The 24,889-nt window shown below is 48.3% G+C and overlaps 1 pseudogene; it reads left to right on the top strand.

Annotated features, from left to right (window-relative positions):
* Window positions 1-801: 801 nt before the first annotated feature.
* On the top strand, window positions 802-19,211 carry LOC148687450 (uncharacterized; annotated as a pseudogene).
* Window positions 19,212-24,889: the final 5,678 nt, after the last annotated feature.

Genomic DNA, 24,889 nt, shown 5'->3' with positions numbered 1-24,889 from the left:
TCCAAACAAACCTGGTGGAATCCAGGTTGCTGCCTCCCAGGTGCTTATCTCTTATCTAGCCTTTTGTAGGCTTCATTTCAAAGTCAATGGATTTCTTAATCTCTTAATGTACTTACTTTAACCTGCATGCCCCACCAAATATGTCTCATGGAGACCTGAAGATGGCCAATTTTTTTCTGACTGGAGCTTCGGAAGCTCCTTCAGACCATTGGTCCAGCTAGCTCAGTATTGTCTAAGCCCGCCATGAGGAAACTTTCCCAGCCCAAGGGCCACATTTCCTTTGGGACAACTGCCCAAGGGCCACATGCCCTTGGTGAGTGGAGTCAGAGGGAAAAGTTTGCAGAGCAACAATGTTAATTTTACTTCTGTTTTGGTGCTGCAAATGCAGCAAAATCAATCTGGGAGAGGTTTTGAGTTCTAAGCTCAACCTGATTGGGATAAGGTACAAGCGCTTCCGGTTTGCCTTCATTGGTGGGAGAGATCATTGTGTGGCATGTCTCTCCCATATCAGCCTCTGTAGCCAGGGGCGTAGGAAGGGGGGTGGGGGGTGCGGCCTGCCCCAGGTGTCAACCTGATGGGGGGTGACAAAATGGCGGGCAGCTCTCGTCATTGCGGGGCCTGCAGCGTGCACGAGCCGAGCCACGTGTCTCGGTGCCCACAGGCTCTGTGCTGTCCACTTGCTGCCCCCCCCCAGCTGTAGGGTGGCTGAGGCCCCGCTGCACACTTGTCCCTATGGGCACCACACACCCCGTCTTGTCACTATGGGCACCGCACATCCCGTGGCGTGCAGCGCCCATAGGGATGGAGTACGCGGCACCCATAGGGACGGCACGGCATGGCACAGGGGACACGACACCCATAGGAACGGGGCGCACTGCGGTGCCCATAGGGATGACACAGGATGCCGTGCGCCCCGTTCCGTCCCCAGGGGCACCGTGCACCCCACCCCTAGGGGCACTGCCCCAGGTGCCCGAAAGCCTTCCTCCGCCACTGTCTGCAGCCTCAGCAGGCGCTGTAACCTTCCAACCATTTGGCTTCACCCTCGAAGGCACACTCCTCCATTGTCTCCTGAGACAGACGGATGCCAGCTTTTGCACAGGGGGCAAGTTTCTATCCTCCATCCAGGCAAGTGAGAGGCATCATCAGAGTTCAAGGGGACATTCCATCCAGGCAAAATCACCTTTTTTGGCAGGGGATGCCACAGGGCCAGTGTGGACTAGGAAGAGTTCCAGGCTCAAGAGAGAGAGAGAGACCTGGAGGGCCTAAGGTTCCCTAACCCTGATTGGTGATGGTTGGCAGTGGCCCTTCAGGGTTTCCAGCAGGAGTTCTTCTCAGCCCTGTCTGAAGATAACAGGACTGAACCTGGAGCCCTTTTCACTGAGCTCGGCCCTTCCGTCCAGGTTCCTTTCAAGGGACAGTTGAACACATGCTGAGCACTGCACATCATCTCAGCCTGCTTTGATTTTTGGCACCCTCGTAACCTTGTGAAGTGGTGGCAATCGCGCAACAAAAGCTGATCTATGTCAAATTCTGCATTTAGTTTGGCAGTTACACAAGCAGCTTAGTCTATGGCAGTGTGGATGAATGAATATCAGCACAGGCAAATAAAAAATGGGCTGTCGCAATTGACCCCGAGTCCTCCCATTAGTTGAAGAATCTGTTCCTGTACAAAACTATCTGCCAAAAAAAGCTACAGACTTAATTCAGTTGTTTCTCGATTATCATGGCTATCTTGTTCCCTCCTTGAGAGATTAATTGAAAATAAAATGCACTTGCAGATAAGGCTCTCCCATGTAATATAAATCATTAAAGTTGTCATCTAGAAGTGTGTCCACTCCTTGAATTGGAATTGGTGTGGGAGTCTTGAACTAGCATCAGAATGAAAAGGGGACATATTCAAAGTGATCAGGAGGAATGTTTTATTAAATTCTTGTACATGTTGAACCTGGTTCAAGAAGAGGGCAATCAGTGGAGCAGTACCAAATACAGGAGAAAATCGAGCATTTGCATGTAGAAGCCAATCTGAAATGAACGAAGATGAGCGCAGGAGAGTTTTCAGAGAAGGTGCCCTAGGCTGAAGGGCAGAGGGAAGAAATCTCACTAAAATGGATTGGGAGAAATGGAGGCTTGCAGGGCAGGGCAGGGCATCAAATCTACTCCTGGAATTAAAGCCAAGGTCAGGGTCTCGTCGTGCCTTGAGTCTTTCCTCACATGGGTGGAGAACTGAGTTAAGGAGAGGTACCACTCTCAAGGAGGGAATGGAATGGCTGGCAAGCTAGTCAAATATTTCACTGCAGACACCACATGCAAGACTTTTCCTAAACCCTGTTGATGAGCTTTCCCTCTCAATAGGCCTATGAGAATATACAGGCTACAACAAGAATGGTTAAACTGATGTGTCACACTCCAAGGAAAGCACATGCACCGCCCCCTCCCATTTTGCAATTACTTTGTAATTAATGTTGACTTCAGAGATCTGAAGGAGTCCAATGCACAGGTGACAGTAGGTTGGGCACCTCATTCTCAGCCACATAGATTCTAGTGGCAAACACAAAGCATATGCATGGCACTGCTGGCAGTTGTGTCTCTTTTAGGAGCAGCATGGTGTTGCTTGAATTTACAACGAGATGGGAAACAGAGCTTACTGCATATGCTCTGTGGTCGTCTTTAGCGTACTTCCATGTAGTCTCCAAGGAACCCATATATGGCAACCGAGGTCCAATTGAGCAAACTTGAGAATGTGCAGAAGAGGCTTGGTGTTCCCACACCTCATTCCTCAACATACCTGCCAGTGAATTTCAATGGACTGTGGTAGACGTGGGTAAACTAAAGCCTGTAGAAATGCATACACTGACTTTCTGAGGGAGATGCTTGAAACTAACTTATTGTGGCACTCTCAGAGTCAAGCTTTAAGCTTTAAGAAATTATTTGAAACCTACTTCTAAACACATGAAATTTTCGGCTAATTAGCAGCAGCAAATCACAAGGTGTACAAAGCAGGACTGTTGTCTAAGGAAGGGTAACAAAAGTGGGCCGTGTGGCCCTAATCCTTAAACCACTTGCTCTGGAAAATCAGTGAAAGTGAAGTGCAGGAGTGAAAGACAATCTGCTCTTCCCAGTTATTTTAAACAGTCAGAGTTGAAGTGTCACTCATCATTATCATCTCATTAGGAAAAGGGGTACTTAGGAGACTCAACATTTTCTTATTTTTATGGAAGAAGTCTGATGGTTAGTGTCACAGTGGCCGGAGTGGGCTACTTCAGAGTAACGACTCTACAAAGCTCTGCATTTTATCTTTTTATTGGTGCTGCGTATTTACAGTGCTAAAGGCAGTGCTATTTACAGAGACACATCTTATCCGCTTGAGTCAGAACCTCCGAATGGCGTTTGGCGCGTTTTTCTCCAACATAACAACTTGGGGAGACCCATCCTCTTCCCCCTACGTTTTCTGCGCAATTCCGGAGTTGGGGGGACAGGTCTGCCCCCTTGCTTCCCCCTTCCTGTCTCACCTGGGACGCTGGCTCCTCTACCCTGTCTGAGCCTCGGACCCCACTTCCTGCTTCCCCACTTGAGACGGAGCTCTCCCTGCTTTCCCCTGCGCTCGGGGATGGGCTGGAACTCAGGAGGGGAGGGACTTCGCTATATCCCCTGTCCCTCACATCCACCCCCCTCCCAGGCCCCCCTTCTCCCCTCCCGAGGGGCTCCAAGGGCGTCAGTGACGACTGAAAGCCTAAAAACTCTGTGCTGTCCGAGCCTGTTGGTGTGAACACCTCTCCCCAATCCCTCGAGCTCCCTCCTTCCGCCTGAGAAGACTGAAAGACCAAGAAGTCCGTGGCGTCAGAGCTGGTGGGGGTAAAAATACGCTGCCAGTCTGCCTCTTCCTCTGACCGGGTGGACCTCGGAGACGCCCATACCTCTTCCTCCGGGTCCTCAAACTCCGCTTCCCATCCCCATGGTGAACTGCTCTCTGCGACCTCCTCCCCCTCCCCCTCCCCCTCCCTTTCCATGTGCCAGGGCTTGGGTCTGTGTGGGAAGAGGGCGTGAAATTCTTCCACCAAGAATTCCTCCTGTATCTGAGTGGCTGGGACCCATTCATTCTGGGAAGGCGGGGCATCCTCCCATGCCATGAGGTACTCCAGGCCCCCCACCCCTCTCCGTGAATCAAGGATGGCCGTGGCCTCATTGAGTTGCTCCCTGCCTCCCCTCTCCCCCCTCCCTCGGGGGTCTGTTCGCTGTCTCGGAGCCTGCTGCCTTCCCTATACGGCGACAGCAGCGATCTATGAAATACTGGATGCACCCTCATGTCCTCTGGCAGTGCCAGCCTGAAGGCAACCGGGTTGACCTGTTGCGTGACCGTGAAGGGGCCCAGCCGTCTGGGCGCCAGCTTTTTGCACCGCCCTCTGGTGGGAAGGCCCTCCGAGGACAACCAAACCTTGTCCCCCACCCTGATGACCTCCCCTTGTCGCCTGTGGCGATCTGCCCCCTTCTTGTACGCTGCCTTGGCCCTCTCCAAGTGTTCTCTGAGCTGCTGGTGCACCGTCTCCAGTTCCTCTGCCCAATCCTCTGCCTGTGGGCCCTCCTCCCCCTCCTCCCCCTCCCTCTCTGGGAAAGATCTGAGGTCGCGCCCGTAGTTGGCCTTAAAGGGCGACACCCCTGTGGAGACGTGCACCGCATTGTTGTAGGCAAATTCTGCCAGTGGCAGGCGATCCACCCAGTCCGTTTGTAGCATCTCAGGTACTGCTGCAGAATGGCGTTGACCCTCTCCGCCTGTCCATTGGTCTGCGGGTGCCGAGCCGTCGACAAGCTGACCTCCACCTGCAGGAGGTTCATGAGCCGCCGCCAGAACCTGGAAACAAATTGGCGGCCTCGATCCGAAATAACTCTTAAAGGTAATCCATGCAGTCTGAATACGTGGTCAACAAACAGTTTGGCTGTCTCTTCTGCAGAGACCGCCCTGGCATACGGTATAAAATGGCACATTTTGGACATAAGGTCCACCACCACCAACACTGCGGTCTTGCCCCTGGACGAAGGCAGGTCTGTGATGAAGTCCATCGACACTACTTCCCATGGCCTGTGCGGTGTGGCTAATGGCTCCAGCAACCCTGCTGGTGCTGCTCTGACCACCTTTGCTCGCTGGCAGGTGTCACAGCCCCTTACATAGTCCCGAACATCCTCCCGCACCCCTGGCCACCAGAAGTGTCTCATGACTAGGTGAGTGGTTTTGTCCCTTCCAAAATGACCCGCCGTTGGGTTGTCGTGCATCTGCTTGAGGACCTTACCTCTGAGCTGGTTGGTGGGCAGGTACAGGGCTCCCTTGTAAAAAAGCAACCCCCTCCTTTCCTCAAAGTCTTTTGCTTGCTCCCTCCCCCCTCGCAGATCTCTGAAGATGCGGGTGGCGAACTCATCTGCTGCCGTCAGTGCTGTGAGTTCTGCCTCGCTCACCACTGCTGCTCCGCAGGACCATGCGGACGGGGGGGGGAATGTGCCTGGGTGCTGGGGGCAACTCCTCCTCCATGTACTCTGGCTTGCGGGAGAGGGCATCCGCCCTGACATTCTGCTCCCCCGGTATGTAGTGGATGGAGAAGTTGAAGTGCGAGAAGAACTCTGCCCACCGTATCTGCCGCTGGTTGAGCACCCTGGCCGTTCTCCAGAACTCCAGGTTCTTGTGGTCCGTGCACACCTGAATGGGGTGCTTGGCGCCCACCAGGAAGTGTCTCCAGTGTTTAAACGCAGAATGGATCGCCAGAAGCTCCTTATCAAACACCGTGTAGTTGCGCTCTGGCTGGGTCAGTTTTCTGGAGAAGAAGGCTCAGGGTCTCCACTCTCTGTTGGCATCCAGTTGCAGCAGGATCGCTCCCACATCTCTGTCTGAAGCGTCGGTCTCAACGCGTAGGAGCACATCCTGCACCACGTGGAACAGGTTCTGGTCTGAGGCGAACACCCTCTTGAGGCTTTCGAACGCTGCTTGCACCTCCGGTGTCCATCTGAACTTCTGTTTGCCTCTCAGGCAGTCAGTGATGGGAGCCGTGACCCGCGAGAAGTTCTTGATGAACTTCCTGTGGAAGTTGGCGAAGCCTAGTAGGCGTTGGGCATCTTTGCGCGTCCTGGGGCTGTGCCAGTCCAGGATGGCCTGCACCTTGTCCTTGTCCATCGCTAGCCCCTTGTCTGACAGCTTGTAGCCCAGGAAGTCCACCTCCTTGGTGTGAAACTTGCACTTTTCCAGCTTCACATACAGGTGGTGCTCCTTCAGGCGCTGCAACACCTCCCTGACATCCTTCACATGCTGCTCGGGGTCAGTGGAGTAAATAAGGATGTCATCCAGGAAGACCAAACAGTTCTTGAAGAGGAGGGACCCCAGGACGTGGTGCATGAAGGCCTGGAAGCATGCGGAGCCCCCTTGCAAACCGAAGGGCATCACCAGATATTCAAAAGAGCCCAGAGGCGTGAACATCGTGGTCTTCCACTCATCGCCTTCCCGGATCCTGATCAAGTTGTACGCCCCCCTCAGGTCGAGCTTGGTGAAGATCTTGCCCCTGCGTGCCGCTGTCAGCAGATCGTCCACTCTGGGCATTGGGAAAGCCACCGGTTCCGTCATGTTGTTCAGCCGTCTGAAATCCACCACCAGGCGGCGCTGTTGTGTGTCTTTCTTGTCCACCCAGAAGACCCCTGCTGCCTTGCTTTCTCTGATGAACCCCCGCTTGAGGTTCTTGTCGATAAACGCCCGCAGATCCTCCAGTTCCTGGTCTGACATGGAGTACAGCTTGGCAGGGGGTAGCGTGGCCCCTGGCACCAGGTTGATCTGACAGTCAAAGGACCTGTGCGGGGGTCATGGCGCGCCAGCCAGCTCATGCCCAAGACGATGGGGGGGTCTGTGATGGTGGTGACGTTGAATGCCAGTGTCTCTGAGTGCCGTCCCACTGTCATTCTCATGGGGGGGGGTCTGATGGGTGATGGCCCCTCCCAGTAACTCCCTGCCGTCAATGGTGGCGACGTGCAGGGGAAAATCCAGCTGCAGAAGTTGGATCTGGTGCTCTTCTGCAAAGTTTCTCGAAAAGAAGTTTGCAGAGGCACCACTGTCGATTAAAGCTAAGACCGTCAGGGGGTACCCATTTGGGAGCGTTAGCGTCACTTCTAGAACCACCCCTGCTCTGGGGGTGGGGGTGGGCTGGCGCTGCTCCTCGCTGTGCGGGTGGGAGGGTTGGGGCTGTTGTCTGCCGATTGCGCCTGGCTGCTGCCCCTTGTCTCCTGCAGCCAGGCTGTCTCGTTTCCCTGCTGTGGTGCTGCGTCCGTGGGGGAGGGCACCACCGTTCCCGCCTTTGCCTTTCCTTGCCACTCCCTGCGATGTGGGCAGTCTCTGACGAGATGCTGAGGGGAGCTGCAGAGGAAGCAGTTCCCGCCCCTTCCCTCCTTGCATCTTGGCGCCGCTGGGGTTTGAAAAGCCCCCCCCCCGCGCACTATCAATTTGCATGGGTTCCTGGTCTTGGCTGGCCCCCGGCGTGGCTTGGAAAGGCTGTTGGGGGAGTGGCTTCTCCTGAGACCGTGGGAACCAAGCCCGCTTTGCGCGCGTTGCTTGCTTGTCGTTCCACCGGGATTCCTGTCTCACCCCCACCGCCAGAGCCGCTTTGCTGAGCTCATCCATGTTATTGGGCTTTGGACCTCTCGAGAGCTCATCCTTGACATCCTCATGCAACCCCAAATAGAACGCAGCTTGCATCGGAGCCGAATGCAGTTCCCACCCCAGTCTGTGCACCAGCATGGTGAATCTTGACCAATATTCGCGAACTGTCATTTTTCCCTGGCGTAAATTATGCAGTTCCTCTTTGGTATGGTCCATATGACTATCAGACGCATACATTACTCTTAAAGCTTCTAAAAATAGTTTGACATTCTTCATGCAAGGATTTTTTGTCGCGATTAACGGTCTGAGCCACTCCCTTGCTGCCCCGGTAAGGTGTTCCACTATAAACGCTACTCTGTGCGCATCATCAGGGAACTCATCATTGTGCAGCTCAAGGGCATACAAGATCTCAGTCTCAAAGCCATGATACTCCCTCGCATCTCCGTTGAACTTGCTTACTAGGGTTCCCGCTCTCCTTCCTGGCAGCACTTGGAGTTGGGGGGGCCCTCCCACCTTGTTTTTTTCTGCATCCAACTTGTTCTGGAGGTCTACCGCTACCGCCCTTAACTGCTGCTCTTTTTCCTGTAGCGCTCTCACCTGTTCAGCAAGGTTTTGCCTGTCCTCCTTGACCTTCTCCGTTTCTTGCTTAGCTGCCTTTAATTCTCCCTGTGCCTGCAACGCCAGTTGCTGCAGGTCCTGCTGGGCTTTCTCTGCGATCTGCCGCCATTTCTCCGCTTCTGGCGCGCTCATCCCGGCAACTCCAAAGTAGCCCAAAAAATGATTCGGAGGTTGTTGTCACAGTGGCCGGAGTGGGCTACTTCAGAGTAACGACTCTACACAGCTCTGCATTTTATCTTTTTATTGGTGCTGCGTATTTACAGTGCTAAAGGCAGTGCTATTTACAGAGACACATCTTATCCGCTTGAATCAGAACCTCCGAATGGCTTTTGGCGCGTCTTTCTCCAACACAAAAGCCTGGGTAGACCCATCCTCTTTCCTCTCCGCTTTCTGCGCAATTCCGGAGTTGGGGGATGGGTCTCCCCCCCTTATTTGCCCCTTCCTGTCCCACCTGGGACCCTGGCTCCGCTACCTTGCCTGAGCCTCGGACACGACTTCCTGCTTCCCCACTGGAATCGGAACTCTCCCTGCTTTCCCCTGCGCTCGGGGATGGGCTGGAACTCAGGAGGGGAGGGACTTCGCGATATCCCCTGTCCCTCACAGTTAGCAATAGCATATTAAATGCTGTAAAATGGAGAGTTCCTGCAGGAAATGAATTGTTATGAGCTTCTCTTTTAAAATAGAAAGGTACAGCAAGCCTTGTGTCATCTCTTGAATTGTGCGGTCTAAATGTTGTACACTTCAGAAGCTAACATGCTACAATATATTCAAAGCAAAGGTAGTTACATTGGCACAAATAAAGAAAGTTCAAAAATCCACATGAGAATTATAGTGGGATTTTAAATCTATAGTTAGATCTGCAATCTTAATAATTCTGTAGAGTTTTATGATATGTAAAAGACACTCACAATGTAAAAGAACATTCAAAAGAATCTCTACATCTGATCATCTTGAACTCTTTATAAAAATGCTTGTGGTAAAGTAATGACTGTAACATATTATTTCTCTGAGTGGTTAGGTTCCACCCCACCCATTTTGCACTGGTAAAGCTCAACAGAACAGAGAATCTCAACCTGTGTTGTTTTAACCCCATTCTAAAAGGCAAACCTCATGCAGGGATATGGCAATTTCATGGTTCAGAAAGTTCTGCGTGGAAAATTGAGTTCAAGCCAGCCGCCGTAAGGTGTTTCCTCTGGAATGCCGATCTTTTCCCCTTTGGAGAAGTCCATATTTCTCCAAAGGGCAGCATATGGAGCACTGCTTGTCAGGGTCATGCTCTACTTATGAGGAGAGGAAGGGGCTTGGGAAAGTTTTATATCCTACCACAGGAAGCGATCAGGAGATAGGAGGCAAAATCTGAAAAATTCATCGCAGGGGTGTGTTTGTTGAAGCAAAACTCTGGACCTGACTGCTTGCTAGCATTTTTCTCCATGGGATGCACTGGATTGATTAAAGAGTCTTTCTCAATGTTCCTCTTGTTTTATATCCATCCCACTTCCCTTTTAGGAACCACCTTAACTTGACAATGGCCCGGAAATGTCTTTTTAAAAGCTTGGCTTCCTTTCACAACACTATCTGCAATAACCTTTCCATTTGTCTCATTAGGTTAATTTCCCACACCCTTGCAAGTGCTCTTTACCCTTATACAGTAACCATAAAGGAACCAGATCTTTAATTTTTGCTAAAGAGGCCCACAGCAGGTATTGTTGGGGGGTTTTTTTTAATAAAAAAATACAATTCAGAATTTTTACTAGGAATCTTTACTGTAATCCCTTAAAAAAGACCCCTAAGCTATACATTAGAGACTGGATTCTCTGTCGGACACAGATGGGAAGAAAAAGGGCACTCCTTCAGGTATACCAGACCCAAGCACCCCTAGGCCAGGGGTGGCCAACTCCCAAGAGACTCTGATCTACTCACAGAGTTAAAAACTAGGAGTGATCTACCCCCTTTTGGGGGGTTCAGGTCAAAGGTGTTGAGTATTTTTAAGGAAGGGAAGCCCTATTTTGGGGGGTTTAGGTCAAACTTGTTGAGCTTCTTTTAGGAGGGAGGGGGGCCCATTTTTGTTTAGGGCTTCAGGTCATAGTTCAGCTTTTTTTAGGGAGGAGGAAAATTTTGGATGAGGTTTTTTTAGGGGTGCCAGTGATCTAGCAGTGATCTACCATAGACATCCAGTGATCTACTGGTAGATCACAATCTACCTGTTGGACGTGCCTGACCTAGGCCATTTGCAGTGTAATGCTTTTGGTGTCAGCAGAAACATACTCCCCCCCCCCAGGGTTTTAATAGATCCAGCCACAGCAGTTGTTAGTTTTATGACACTTTATGGTCCACAAATGACCATTATTTAGCTCTTAATCTACTTTCTCCTCATTTATATTAGACCAGACCCCCCATATATAGGGGGGAAAGTCCCTTTTGTCCCTGCTTTCTAATTTGTTTATTCTATTATGCCAACTTAGTGCCCACCACACATGGATGAGCACACCTTGTTTGGACTTGGGTTTTTGTTCTGTAAAATGCCCCCCCCCCATAAAGCGTGCAAAAGCACACAGTCAGGCAATTGGATATTTGCTTGGGCAGTTTTCTGGTGTTGTGCTTATCTGAAGGATTTAAAGATAAGGGACCCCTGGATGGTGAAGTCCAGTCAAAGGCAACTCTGGGGTGCAGCGCTCATCTTGCTTTCAGGCCAAGGGAGCCGGCGTTTGTCCACAGACAGCTTTTCAGGTCATGTGGAAACTGGGTCATGACTAAACTGCTTCTGGCGCAACGAACACTGTGGCGGAAACCAGAGTGCACAGAAATGTTGTTTACCTTCCCACCAGAGCGGTACCTATTTATCTACTTGCACTAGTATGCTTTTGAACTGCTAGGTTGGCAGAAGCTGGGACAGAGCAACAGGAAATCACCCCGCCATGTGGATTCAAACTGCCAACCTTCGGATCAGCAAACTCAAGAGGCTCAGTGGTTTAAACCACAGCGCCACCCACGAGAGAGAGGGAGAGAGAGAGAGAGAGAGAGAGAGAGAGAGAGAGATGAAGCACCCTTACTAACAGGCTGGAAAAGAAATTAAAGCAATTGTAAAGTCACATCATACACTTTTTGGATTGTTGCTCATTATATCTGGGGTAGGCAGATGTGGTTTGCTTGTGCAGTTTTCTGGTTTTGTACAAATCTGAGGGATCAAATGAAAATATACATATTCCTTCATCCTGGAGTGCACCAGAAATATTTACAATGACAACCAGGAATGAAATAAAAGCATTTATTGATCATGATTGTAAGAAGAAATCTCAAAGCATAAAAAGAGGCACGTCAGAAAATGACGATTGATTCACTCACCCCTCAAACACCAAAATAAATAATCTGAAAACTTGAGTGGAATGGTTTGGAACACAATTTTCCCCAATTTATCAGATTATCCCCATATCGGGTAAACCTGAATTGACAGCGGAGAAGCATTGAGGTTGCTGTTGTTTGAGGGTAACATCATGTGGACTACTCAAATTAAATGGGAAGACAAATAGCTGCACACTCCTAGTAAACTCCAGTGTGGGCAAGCCCTTAATTCATTTCAGTAATGGTTTATCTGTTCTTACTGATGCTGATGATGATATGTATTGCATTTATATGCTTGTAACCCAGCCTGGGATCAAGAATGATAAAATCAATTATACTCTTAATATTTATTGTAAGCTGCTTAGAGGTTCTATCATAATCAGTCAGTATATAAATTTTGCTAAATAAAATAAAATAAATATTTCCTAAACAAATTGACAATAAAACCAATAAATATGCTTCCCCCTTCTGTTGAAGAGCAAGTTTTTGAGGTCTTTAGTTGTGATTAGGCATAAAACAACAGTGACTTCCAGAACACAGATGCTGTGGGGGTTCCTGTTCCAGAGTTTTATATTAAAGTCTGCACATAGCTTTGCCTCAGTGATCTTACAGAATAGAGGTTTACATATATTTAACAAATTAGCCACGAACATACACAAAACAACAAAACAACAACAAAACCCCCAGAAGTTGCACAGTCTGTTTATGATACCGGTATTCTTCAGCAGGATGTTTTTTCTTCAATCAGTTAAGTAACTAGGAATTTATTTGAATTTTATGATGAAAACATGTTTGAGTCAATGTTTTGAGTGACCATGGCTATTTTAAACCTTCACATTTTGAAAAGGTTTTATACAGCAAATTTGTTACTCATTGCAACCTGTTGAATAGGAGGCATGTTCCACAATCAGGGCTGAGAGTTCATTTTTTGGAATCTGAGAATTCCAAAATAATATCATATCTCATATTTAAGAGATCTGTTGTGACAGGACTTGGCATACAATAGCCACACCTCCTTTGCAAATGGGCCCCTTTTGTTAGGATTAATACCGTTTCCTTTCTTGTAATGTTTCAGTTAAGACCAAAGATTGCCTGTTTACTTAAGGAAAGTAGCCTTCAATTGTGACCTCAACCCATATTTATGTCTAAGTAATAAAGCACAGGAACTGGACCATGACCTCATGTGTATCCAGAGATGGAAACTTCAGTGGAGTACACAATATACCACACTGAAACTTTGTCCCAAGTTCTGTAGCTACTTAATACACTGGTGTGGCAGCCATGGCAAAGACAGCTTCCCTCTGTTGCAAGTTCCCTGTGTGGCCTTAGGGAAGCCACTGTACTTCTGTGTTGGGGGTGGCATAAACGTTTAGTTGGAGCTGAGGATTAGTTTAATTTTAGTTTTTTGTTTTGTTTTTGTTTAGTTGCTACTGTTTTATTGGTGTATTATATAATTTATACTTTGTTCTTAAGGGGAGAGGGTCAGAGCTGCCTGGGAGTGGGCCCCAGCAACAGGAATGACTGGGGCAGGTTCCACGGGGGGGATGCACTGGGACGCCTGATCTCAGTGATCACGGGTAGGAGGAGGAGTTATGCTAAGACCAGACCACGTCATTACTGAGGAGGCAGGTTTAGTCGTTGTTTGAAGACTATCCCTGCCTCCCGATCTGGTCTTGACCGGAAGGATACTGGAATTAGCAAGGGAGACCCACATGACCTGAAGGTTCTGCTGTGCAATGCCAGGTCAATGATTCATAAGACCACAGCTACCCATGACTTGATTGTGGATGGAGGACTTGACCTGGCTTGTGGACTTGGTTGGATGAAGCAGATGGGCCTGTGTTTGCCGCTGCTTGTCCACCAGGTATCTCTTACACACAGCAACCCAGGTCATATGGGCGGGGAGGGGGGGTTGCAGTGATTTTTAGGAAGTCATTCGCTTGCACCAGGGGTCCTATTGTTCTCTGAGTGCATGTTCTGGAAGTTGGGCAATAGGGGAAGTATAGGATTCCTTTTGGTGTACCGACCTCCCCGCTGCACCAAGGATTCGCTGCCCAAGCTGCTTCAGGTCATGGCAGATGTTATTCTGGAGACACCTAGTTGATTGTCCTGGGGGATTTTAACATCCATGCCGACAGGACCTTACAAGGGGCCACTTGGGACTTCATGGAAAGCATGGCCTCCATGGGCCTGTCCCTGGATAGGTTTTGCCCAACTCATAGTCACGGACATGCCTTAGACCTGGTGTTCACCTCTATGGATGTGGGTGATCTGACACTAAGTAAAAGCGAAACTAAAGAAGTGCCATGGGCAGATCACTTCCTGGTGCAACTGGACTTCTCTCTGCAGGGAGGTAGAACCTATTTGGATGGTCTGCCCCTGCCACTTAATGGATCCAAATGGTTTCCAGTGATAGGGGATTTTTATCCCATGTTGGTGGCCTTTCAGCTGATTCCCTGGTGTCCCACTGGAATGTAGAGTTAACCAGGGATATTGTCTGCCTGGCTCCGAAGCGCTCTCTCCGATTGCATGGAGCCCAAACAGCCCCATGGTTTCCCATGTAGCTGAGGGCGATGAAACAATTGCTGAGACAGCTAGAGTGCTGCTGGCGGAAAACTCATTCTGAATCGGATGGGACATGGGTTAGAGATAAACGTTGAGCCTACCAAGTGGCGACGGCAACAGCAAAGAAGACCTTCTTGACCGCCTCTATTGCATCTGCAGAAAACAGCAGCAGGAGACTCTTTCAGGTGGTTCACAATTTAAGGGAATCACCTGCACCCCTGAAAGACCAGGTGCGCAGCCTGGGAGTCATTTTGGACTCACAGCTGTCTATGGAGGCACAGATCAATTCTGTGTCCAGGGCAGCTGTCTACCAGCTCTATCTGGTACACAGGCTGAGACCCTACCTGCCCACAGACTGTCTCGTCAGAGTGGCACATGTTCTAGTTATCTCCTGCTTGGACTACTGCAATGCGCTCTACGTGGGGCTACCTTTGAAGGTGACCCGGAAACTACAACTAATCCAGAATGCGGCAGCTAAACTGGTGCCTGGGAGTGGCTGCCAAGACCAAACAACACCAGTCCTGAAAGACCTACATTTGTTCCCAGTACGTTTCTGAGCACAATTCAAAGTGTTGGTGCTGACCTTTAAAGCCCTAAAAGGCCTTGGCCCAGTATACCTGGAGCGTCTCCACCCCCATCGTTCTGCCTGGACACTGAGGTCCAGCTATGAGGGCCTTCTGGCGGTTCCCCCACTGCGAGAAGTGAGGTTCCAGTGAACCAAGCAGAAGGCCTTCTCAGTAGTGGCACCCGCCCTGTGGAACGCCCTCCCGTCAGGTGTAAAGGAAACAAACAACTATTTGACTTTTTGAAGACATCTTAAGGCAGCCCTGTTTAGGGAAGTTTTTAATGTTTAAAGTTTTATTCTGTTTTTAGTGTTCTGTGGGAAGCTGCCCAGAGTGGCTGGGGTAACCCAGCCAGATGAGTGGGGTATAAATACTGAAATTATTTTATTTTTATTTTTATTAGACATGAGTGATTTAGCAACATCCAGTTGTTACTGTTCTGCTTCAAACTGCACACAGAATGCTATTTGCAAAGGGAAAGCTTGAGGTGACAAGAGTTTGTGGCTAGAGATGAGAGGTAGACCTCAAATGGCTACAGCAATCTACATTGGACCTGAGATGCCAAGAAGACAGCTGCAGAAGGGGGGCCCTACATCTGGGGAAGTTGCACTGCTGTTTTGCTGTGTGTGCTTGATATGCTCTAAAAAACAAATTAAGCTGAAATGGGAAAAGGTGGGAGGAGAATGTTTTGTTCACAACATCATCCAGATGCTCCATAAACCATGGCTATTCAGCACTAAATGTTCAGGGCAGAAATAGGTGTCATCTTCATTTCCTGCCTCTCACATCTTTGAAATGGAAGTAACAAGGCTCGTCTACCTCACATGGCTATTGCAATGGCTGCAATATAATGTATGCAAAGTGTTCTGAATTCTGTATAAAAATTAAGGAATAACAATATTTTGCTGTATAAAAGTAAAGTAATTTTAATCTGCATGCTGTGTACGCGAGAAGTTATAAGCCATCCATATGAATGTTCCAATGCCATGGACATGACAGTTATCAATCTCTCTGCCTCACATATTGGCAACTTATAGACTGCATGCAACCCTTGACAGCTTTCTGTGCAGCCCACAGCCCCCTTCCCCACCCCTCCCCTTGATGCCCAGTTGCTTGGGGCTGGAAACAGTTGAAGAGCAGATCCATTGCTGGTCCTTGGCTGCTTCTATATACTGTAGCTGTATGACCAGAAGTTACCTCTTCAATGGACTGAAGACTGACATTTCTGGTTATTTTTTGCTTCTTGCCTTTCTTGCAGGTAATCTCCTTAGGGTGTGTTAAGTGAACAGGTGTATTTAACATGCTTGCAGTGCTAAAGGAGATTTAAAGATCTGAAACTGTGCCATGGTGATTTTTCCTACTGTACCTTGCCTTATTCTTAAAAATGCATTCCTGTCTGGTACTGATAAGAAACTTCCTGTCTTTCATGTCATTTCCAGATGCTTTGGGAGGTTTCCTTTTATGTGGCATTTGAAAGGCACCCAGGGCCGCCCACCCTTTTCTTGATCCTGCTTTACAGATAAAGGATAAAGGAAGGTCTCTCATGTGGGCACCCATGGGACAGTAAGTGAACAAGCTGCATGCGCATTGCGCAATGCCCTCATGGCAAGACATTTGCAGACCCAGGACACAGAGGGCAGCCACCCAGGTCTGTGCATCACCTCTCCAAATGCTTCCTGCGGATGACCACAGGCCCAGGGCTTGCCAGCAGCACCATACATTTGAAGTACATGGCTTTTCCACAACCCTTGGCAAGTGACAGTCCTCATGATTCTTTAGGAGAAGCCATGTGCTTCATGGCTTTGTGGTGCTTTGCACAGCCCCAGAACTGCCTGCTCACAACAGCTTTTCACCTGGGTAAGTCTTGAAGTACCGTATGTAAATAGGTCCAACCAAATGGAGGCGGGAGCCTACCCAGTTTATTATTGCTTGTTATTTTGATGTGGAGTTGAGAGACAATGGCTTGTCCAGAGTCATTCAGTCACCTACTTGTCTACCTGTGGGGTTTAATTGCCCTACAACCTTGTTAAATACTCATCTTAGGAAGAGGCAGAGTCCTTATTTGTTCCATTTCTTTCTTAACACCAGAGCTAAACAGCAACTCAAAGAAGACCCATTGCATCAGTGTGCCTGTCGGAGCTGGACTAACGGTTGTGCGCCAAAACTGTTCCCTTAAAGGGGAACTGCCCGCTAGTTAGCCTGCTCCTTATTGGAGTGCTCACCTCCCTAGGAGGCGGACCCTGTATGGAGGGAGAACAGCTCCAATAGGTCTCTGTACACAACAAACCTGTGCTGTTGCTCTTCCATGACAGTGGCTCTAGTTCGCTTACTCAGGGGAAAGCTGTCTCTCAGAGCTTCTCTGCCTCTGATTTGAACTTGACTAGCTGATTTCTCTAGCAAACCTAGAGGAATTTTATTTACAGTTTCAATAACTCAGGAACAGGGGAGGCTATTACATTTCATCACAGAAACTAAGGGTTTCTGGAAAAAGAAAAAGTGAGAATAGTTGATTTCCTCAGGATTGGCCAATGCTTTATTCATATTCAACCGAATTAATTCTCCTCTATCATGTCCATGATCCCAAAGCAATCAAATAATGCTTAGCCCACTTCTTAGAGCTCTCCATTTCTGAAAGCCTTGTTTAGCTCTTGTTAAACTGAACAAGGCACACTGGGGAGGAGCTGGAACAGTTCAACTGGTTTATGTAAAATGAGCTTTGATTTTCGGAAAGGAAGTCATTTGTGTGCTTGAGAGCAGGCACAATCAGTACAAACCCAAGATTCTCAGGAGATATGGAAGGGTGTGGGGGAAATTTCACCTTGGCTTTCTGTCAATATTCTGCTTACTTGGTGAGTTAAAAGTACATTTTCCATTATTGTACATGGTGTTCAATTTTGGCTTTCCTGCAGAGTTTCCCCCCTTCACATAAGGCTTTTAAGGAGTTCACCTAAGCCTTAGATCGGGTGGAGGACCTGTCCTATAGGTTACTTCATGGGGGTGGGCACATCCATCAATATGCCTAACCATCTCCTATGGGCCAATCTGAGCACAGGTCTTGCTGTGGAGACAACCAAACTCATATTTAATTTCTTTTTACCTTTTTTAATACTTTGTGGTGGGGTGGATGGGATGGATGTTTAGTCGGGTTTGGGAATTTGTTTAATTTTGGCACATTTGTAATTTTTATTGTTTTTGGTTTTTATCGTTTTACTGTGTTTTTGTTTGTGTGCTTATATAGGTTTTATTTTGTTCTTAAGGGGAGGGGTCAGGGCTGCCTGGGAGTGGGTCCCAGCCAAAAAAATGGCTGGGGCAGGTTCCACAGGGAGGGATGCATTGGGACAACCGATCTCAGTGGTCATGGGTAGGAGGAGGAGTTATGCTAAGACCAGACCATGTCATTACCAAGGAGGCAGGTTTAGTCGTTGTCTGAGTACTATCCCTGCCTCCGGGTCTGGTCCTGACCAGAGGGATACTGGAATCAGCAAGGGATACCCACATGACCTGAAGGTGCTGCTGTGCAATGCCAGGTCAATGATGAACAAGACCACTGCCATCCATGACTTGATCGTGGATGGAGGACTTGACCTGGCATGTGTAACGGAGACCTGGTTGGATGAAGCAGATGGGCCTGTTTTAGCTGCTGCTTGTCCACCAGGTTTCTCTTACGCACAGCAACCCAGGCCCTGTAGGCAGGGAGGGGCGGTTGCAGTGATTTTTAGGAAGTCATTAGTTTGCACCAGGCGTCCCATTGGGAAGACCCAGTTCTCTGAGTGCATGTTCTGGAACTTGGGCAATAGGGCAGTACAGGATTCCTTCTGGTGTACCAACTTCCCTGCTGCACCAAGGAGCTGCTTCAGGTTGTGGTGGATGTTCTCCTGGAGACACCTAGCTTGGTTGTCCTAGGGGACTTTAACATCCATGCCGACACGACCTTACAAGGAGCCGCTCGGGACTTCGTGGAAAGCATGGCCTCCATGGGGCTGTCCCTGGATAAGTCTGGCCCAACTCATAGCCGCGGACGTGCCTTGGACCTGGTGTTCCTGGTGCAACTGGACTTCTCCGCGACCCTTCCCCTCTGCAGGGAGGTGGGACCGATTCGGATGGTCCGCCCCCACCACTTAATGGATCCAAATGGTTTCCAGAGAGTGGTAGGGGATGCTTTATCCCATGTTGATGGCCTTTAAGCCGATTCCCTGGTGGCCCGCTGGAATGTGGAGTTAACCATGGCTATTGAGTGTTTGGCGCGGAAGCACCCTCTCCGACTGCATGGAGCCCGGACAGCCCCATGGTTATCCACGGATCTGAGGGCAATGAAACAATCGCTGAGACGGCTAGAGCGCCGGTGGCGGAAAACTCATTCTGAAGCTGACCGGACACGGGTTAAAGCTCAATGTCGAGCCTACCATGTGGCGGTAGCGATAGCAAAGAAGACTTTCTTCACCACCTCTATTGCATCTGCAGAAAACAGCAGCAGGAGACTTTCAGGTGGTTCACAATTTAGCTGAATCACCTGCTCCATCAGGGCCCAGTACGGGCCACATGATCTCCTGCAATGATTTTGCAAAGTTTTTTGCAGATAAAGTCGCTCAGATTCGGGAAGAGGTAGACTCCACCGTGGAAGCAGGGCCGGAACGAGGGAGTTCTAGAGTCCTGTCTAGTCAAATTGTGTGGGATCAATTTCAATCTGTTACCTCCAAGGATGTGGACAAGCTGCTTGGACGAGTGAAACCAACCACCTGTCTCCTTGACCCTTGCCCATCCTGGCTTATAAAAGCTAGCCGGGAAGGGCTGGGCGATGGACTTTGTGGGGTGGTGAATGCTTCTCTATGTGAGGGAGCCTTCCCACACCTGCTAAAAGAGGCGGTTATTAAACCGCTTCTTAAAAAAACATCTTTAGATGCAGCCAATATGGCCAACTATCGCCCAGTCTCAAATCTTCCATTCCTGGGCAAGGTGATTGAGTGAATGGTTGCTGAACAATTCCAGGCACGCCTGGAAGAAGCAGACCATTTCGATCCCTTCCAGTCGGGATTCAGGCCTCATCATGGGACTGAAACTGCCTTGGTCGCGCTGGTCAATGATCTCTGGCGGGCTAGGTACAAAGGTGAGAGCTGTTTCATAGTTCTGCTGGATCTCTCAGCGGCTTTTTACACCATCGACCGTAACATCCTTCTGGACCGTCTAGAGGGCTTGGGAGCTGGGGGCACTGTCATACAGTGGTTCCGCTCCTTCCTCCTGGGTCATGTTCAGAAAGTGGTGGTGGGGGATGAGTGCTCAGACCCCTGGGCTCTCACTTATGGGGTGCACAGCAGATGCACCTCTGAGTCAAGTTTCTGATGTTCCACTGAGCCCTGTTTCACTCTTTGCTGCCTGATGACCCAGGCAAGATGCTTGTGAGAACGCGGCGCCCACTGGTGTGCCCTCTTGACCCTTTCCCTTCATGGCTGATCAAAGATGGCCAGGAAGTCCAAGGTGGGGGAGGGGGGGGCTGCTACCTTTAAGGAGGTGGCAGGGCAGGTGCTCCTTTAAAAAAAACCACCTTAGACCTGATGGCATTGAACAACTACTGCCTGGTTGCAACAAAACCACCCTTTTGGGGGGACAAGGCTTTCTAGAGGATTGTGGCAGAGCAGTTGCCAGCATTCTTGGAGGAACTGATTATTAGACCTATTGCAATCTGGGTTCAGGCTAAGATTTGAGACTGAATCCACCTTGGTTGCCCTGGTGGGTGGATAGAGCCGCATCTTTTCAGGAAGGGACGGGGGAGTGTGACCATGCTGCTCCTGCTTGATCTCTCATCGGCTATTGATTCCATGCAGGATGGTGTCCTCCTGGATATGAGTCTCAGGGGTGCTATTCTGCAGCAGGTGCTGTCTTCTGTTTCTGAAGGTAGCATCAGATTAATGTTTTTTGGTCCCTTGGCTCTTAAGCTAAGGGGTGCTGCAGGGAACAATCTCATCTCCAATTCTATTTAACATCTATATGGAACTGTTGGGAGCTGTTGCCAGGAGTTTTGGAGCCAGGTGTCACCAGCATGCTGTTTATCTGAATTGGGAATGGCTGTGCAGACTCTTGACTGGTGTTGTGCAGATGCAGGGGTCAGGTGGGTAAGACTCATAAGCTGAGTCTGGTTCTACTCTCTGTGGGTGAGAGGTGTGGGGGTCCAGGAACTTGGTACAATGTCTGACCTGGATGACACACAGCCTGAAGGGGTGCTCCTCGGTCCATCTCTGTCACTGGAGGCCCAGATAACTGGAGGGGTGGCTAGGAGTTCCTCTTTACCAGCTTTGGTTGCTAAGACCAAAGGGCTGTTCCTGGATCAGGGCAGCTTGGCCAGTTGCCCATGCATTGCTAACCTCAGTGCTGAATTGCTGCAATGTGCTCTATGTGAAGCCGGTACCAAACATGGTGGCTAGGTCGCTTGTGGGGGAAAACTTCTGCTAGCACAGCTTCAGCACTGGCCTGGTGGAACGGGTGATGCAGTCTCATGACCAAAAGGTCCCTTCACCAATTGCACTGGGCTGTTGCTATGTTTGGATTCTGACATTTACACACACAGTGGGCATAAATATTTCACATAAAGTGCCAAATAAAAAGCAGTCTATTTCGTAGTGGAATCACAGGAATGAACCCATTGTCTGGCTGCAATGTCTACTAGGCTGTTCTTTTTCTGACATGCCCATGGGCTCTAGCTAGCTCACCCATCTGAACTTCAGCATAATGAATTGGCTTATAGCAAACAACAAAGCTACCCTGTGAGCTTTTCTGTATTGATGAGATGGTCACCCTCTTAGAGAAATGTCTTGATAGAGAAAGAGGAGAGAATAAAACAGATCTATGCCAAAGTTACACCACTCTGGACAGAGAGGAAAAGTCACCGTTGGCTCTTGAGTGATAAATAATGGCAGCCCTAGGTGGGGTTCACAGTTGGCAGTGCAGCAGCACCACCACCTGGAGGAAAGAGGAAACGCAGGCCAAGCGGGGCTGAACTACACTCCAATCCCTCCTGTGGCAAATAAACCTGATTAACTGCTAAGAATTCAAAATGACACAGACCCATGCAGAGCCCACCCACCTGTTCTCACATTTAAGCATTTAATGCAGATTCAGCCTCTTCCGAACTTAGCTGCAATTATTATTAATAATAATTTTATTATTTATACCATGCCAATCTGGCTGGGTTTCCCCAGCCACTCTAAGCAGCTTCCAAGACATATAAAAACATAATCTGAAGAAGTGTGCATGCACACAAAAGCCCATACCAATGACGAACTTAGTTGGTCTCTTAAGGTGCTACTGGAAGGATTTACTTTTTATTTTTTACTTTCTTTCGACTACGTCAGACCAACACGGCTACCTACCTGTAACTATAATTGTTAGAAGGGAGTTGTTAACTGCTGCTAAAGACAGGTAGATAGCCGTGTTGGTCTGACGTAGTCAACCCCCCCCCCCGGTCGGATTATTAAAGTAGTTCCCTGGGTTCTCTGGGTCCCCTATTCCAAAATTAGAAAATCCAAATAACACACACACACACACACACACAAAAAAAAAAACCAAAACACACAACAATGCCCAAATCATACAATACCCACGAAAATAAATGACAACCCCAAAATTAAATGAAACAATAATAACTACTGCTTCTCATGTTCTTATTTCAAAAATAATAATAATCTAAATATATAAAAATGTTCACGATGCGTGCGCAGGGGCCAATGTATGGAGATACAGGGGGGAAGGGACAACACTCCCCGGGGAAAACAGAGGGAAGAGTTTCCTACTGAAACACAGGGATGAGCCAGGGGGTTGGAGGGGGGAGGGGCAGGATACGCCATGGATCGGGACAGGGTGGGGGGAATCACAGGGATGACCCACAGCAACGGGCCAGCTAGTATCTAATAAAAAGGCTTCTGGTTTTTTGACAAATGTATTTTTAAACATTTTCTTTAACTAATTATATATCATTTCCCAGAAAGCCTTTACCAATGTACATGTCAGGGCCAGAGTATTAAAAGAACTGGCAGAGGTGATTTCAGAACCATTGGCAGTAATCTTTGAGAATTCCTGGAGAAAAGGGGGAAAGAGAGGACCCAAACAATTACCGCCCAGTCAGCCTGACATCAATACCAGGAAAGATTCTAGAGCAGATCATTAAGCAAACAGTCTGTGAGCACCTAGAAAGAAACTCTGTGATCACTAAAAGTCAGCATGGGTTTCTGAAAAATAGGTCACACTAATCTGATCTCATTTTTTGACAGAATTACAAGCCTGGTAGATTAAGGGAATGCTGTGGATATAGCCTATCTTGATTTCAGCAAGGCCTTTGACAAGGTGCCCCATGATATTCTTGTAAAGAAGCTGGTAAAATGTGGGCTAGACAATGCTACCATTCAGTGGATTTGTAACTGGCTGACTGACCGAACCCAAAGGGTGCTCATCAGTGGCTCCTCTTCATCCTGGAGAGAAGTGACTAGTGGGGTGCCACAGGGTTCTGTCTTGGGCCCAGTCTTATTCTTATTCAACATCTTTATCAATGACTTGGATGATGGGCTTGAGAGCATCCTGAGTAAGTTTGCAGATGACACCAAATTGGTGTGTGTGGGGGTGTGTGTGGCTAATACCCCAGAGGACAGGATCACACTTCAAAATGACCTTAACAGATTAGAGAACTGGGCCAAAACAAACAAGATGAATTTTAACAGGGATAAATGTCACAGGATGGGTGACACCTGGCTTGAGAGCAGTACATGTGAAAAGGATCTAGGAGTCTTGGTAGACCACAAACTTGACATGAGTCAACAGTGTGATGCAGCAGCTTAAAAAGCCAATGCAATTCTGGGCTGCATCAATAGGAGTATAGCATCTAGATCAGGAATCCCCAAAATTCGGCCCTCCAGATATTTTGGACTACAATTCCCATCATCCCTGACCACTGGTCCTGTTAGCTTGGGATCATGGGAGTTGTAGGCCAAAACATTTGGAGGGCCGCAGTTTGGGGATGCCTGATCTAGATCAAGGGAAGTAATAGTACCACTGTATTCTGCTCTGGTCAGATCTCACCTGGAGGACTGTGTCCAGAGGAGGGCAACCAAAATGGTCAAAGGCCTGGAAACAATGCCTTATGAGGAATGGCTTAGGGAGCTGGGTATGTTTAGCCTGGAGAAGAGGTTAAGGGGTGATATGATAGCCATGTTCAAATATATTAAAGGATTTCATATAGAGGAGGGAGAAAGGTTGTTTTCTGCTGCTCCAGAGAAGCGGACACGGAGCAATGGATTCAAACTACAAGAAAGAAGATTCCACCTAAACATTAGGAAGAACTTCCTGACAGTAAGAGCTGTTCGACAGTGGAATTTGCTGCCAAGGAGTGTGGTGGAATCTCCTGCTTTGGAGGTCTTTAAGCGGAGGCTTGACAGCCATCTGTCCGGAATGCTTTGATGGTGTTTCCTGCTTGGCAGGGGGTTAGACTGGATGGCCCTTGTGGTCTCTTCCAACTCTATGATTCTATGTCCACCACATATGGTAAAAAGTTCCCTTTATCTTTACATCTTTAATTTCCAACATAATTTTGAACTTGATTTATACATTTTAGCAATTTTACTCAGTGTAGGATACCAACGATACATCATCTTCATATAATTTTCTTTCAACAAACATCATGCAGTAAATTTTATTTCCTCTTTCCATAACTTTTCACAGGATGCAAATTGGATATTATACCCAAAATCTCTAGCCCGATGTATCATAACTGCCTTAACTTTTTCATCTTTTGTATGCCACTCTAAAAGTTGTTTGTACATTTTTATAACACTTTCACATTACCGTATTTTCCAACTGATCTATTTCAAACCTCGATCTCATTGTATCAAAACTTTTCTTCTTGTCAACCTCAACAACATAATTGGTGATACTGAAGCCAATCTGTTAACAGTTCTCTAATATCTTCATTTTTCCCCAATTTTAATTAGTCTCCTGCCTCTTTTAATAAATCTTTATAGGTGTTTTTTTCTGGGGGTACACATACCCCTAAACATTTAGTGAATATAGGTTTGGCCTCATTGGGTGGCCAGTATGAGTAGGAAAATGAGAGTACCCATAAACTTTTTTTAAAAGAAAAAAAAAGCACTGGGTGGCCCAATAACCTCTAATATTTACCTTTTAACTGAAATTGCTTCTAAGGGAG

Source organism: Zootoca vivipara, chromosome 1 (assembly GCF_965207765.1).
Source record: "Zootoca vivipara chromosome 1, rZooViv2.hap1.1, whole genome shotgun sequence".
Taxonomy (NCBI): Eukaryota; Metazoa; Chordata; class Lepidosauria; order Squamata; family Lacertidae; genus Zootoca; species Zootoca vivipara.
Note: the sequence above shows the minus strand (reverse complement) of the source record. Positions and strands in the feature narration are given on the sequence as shown.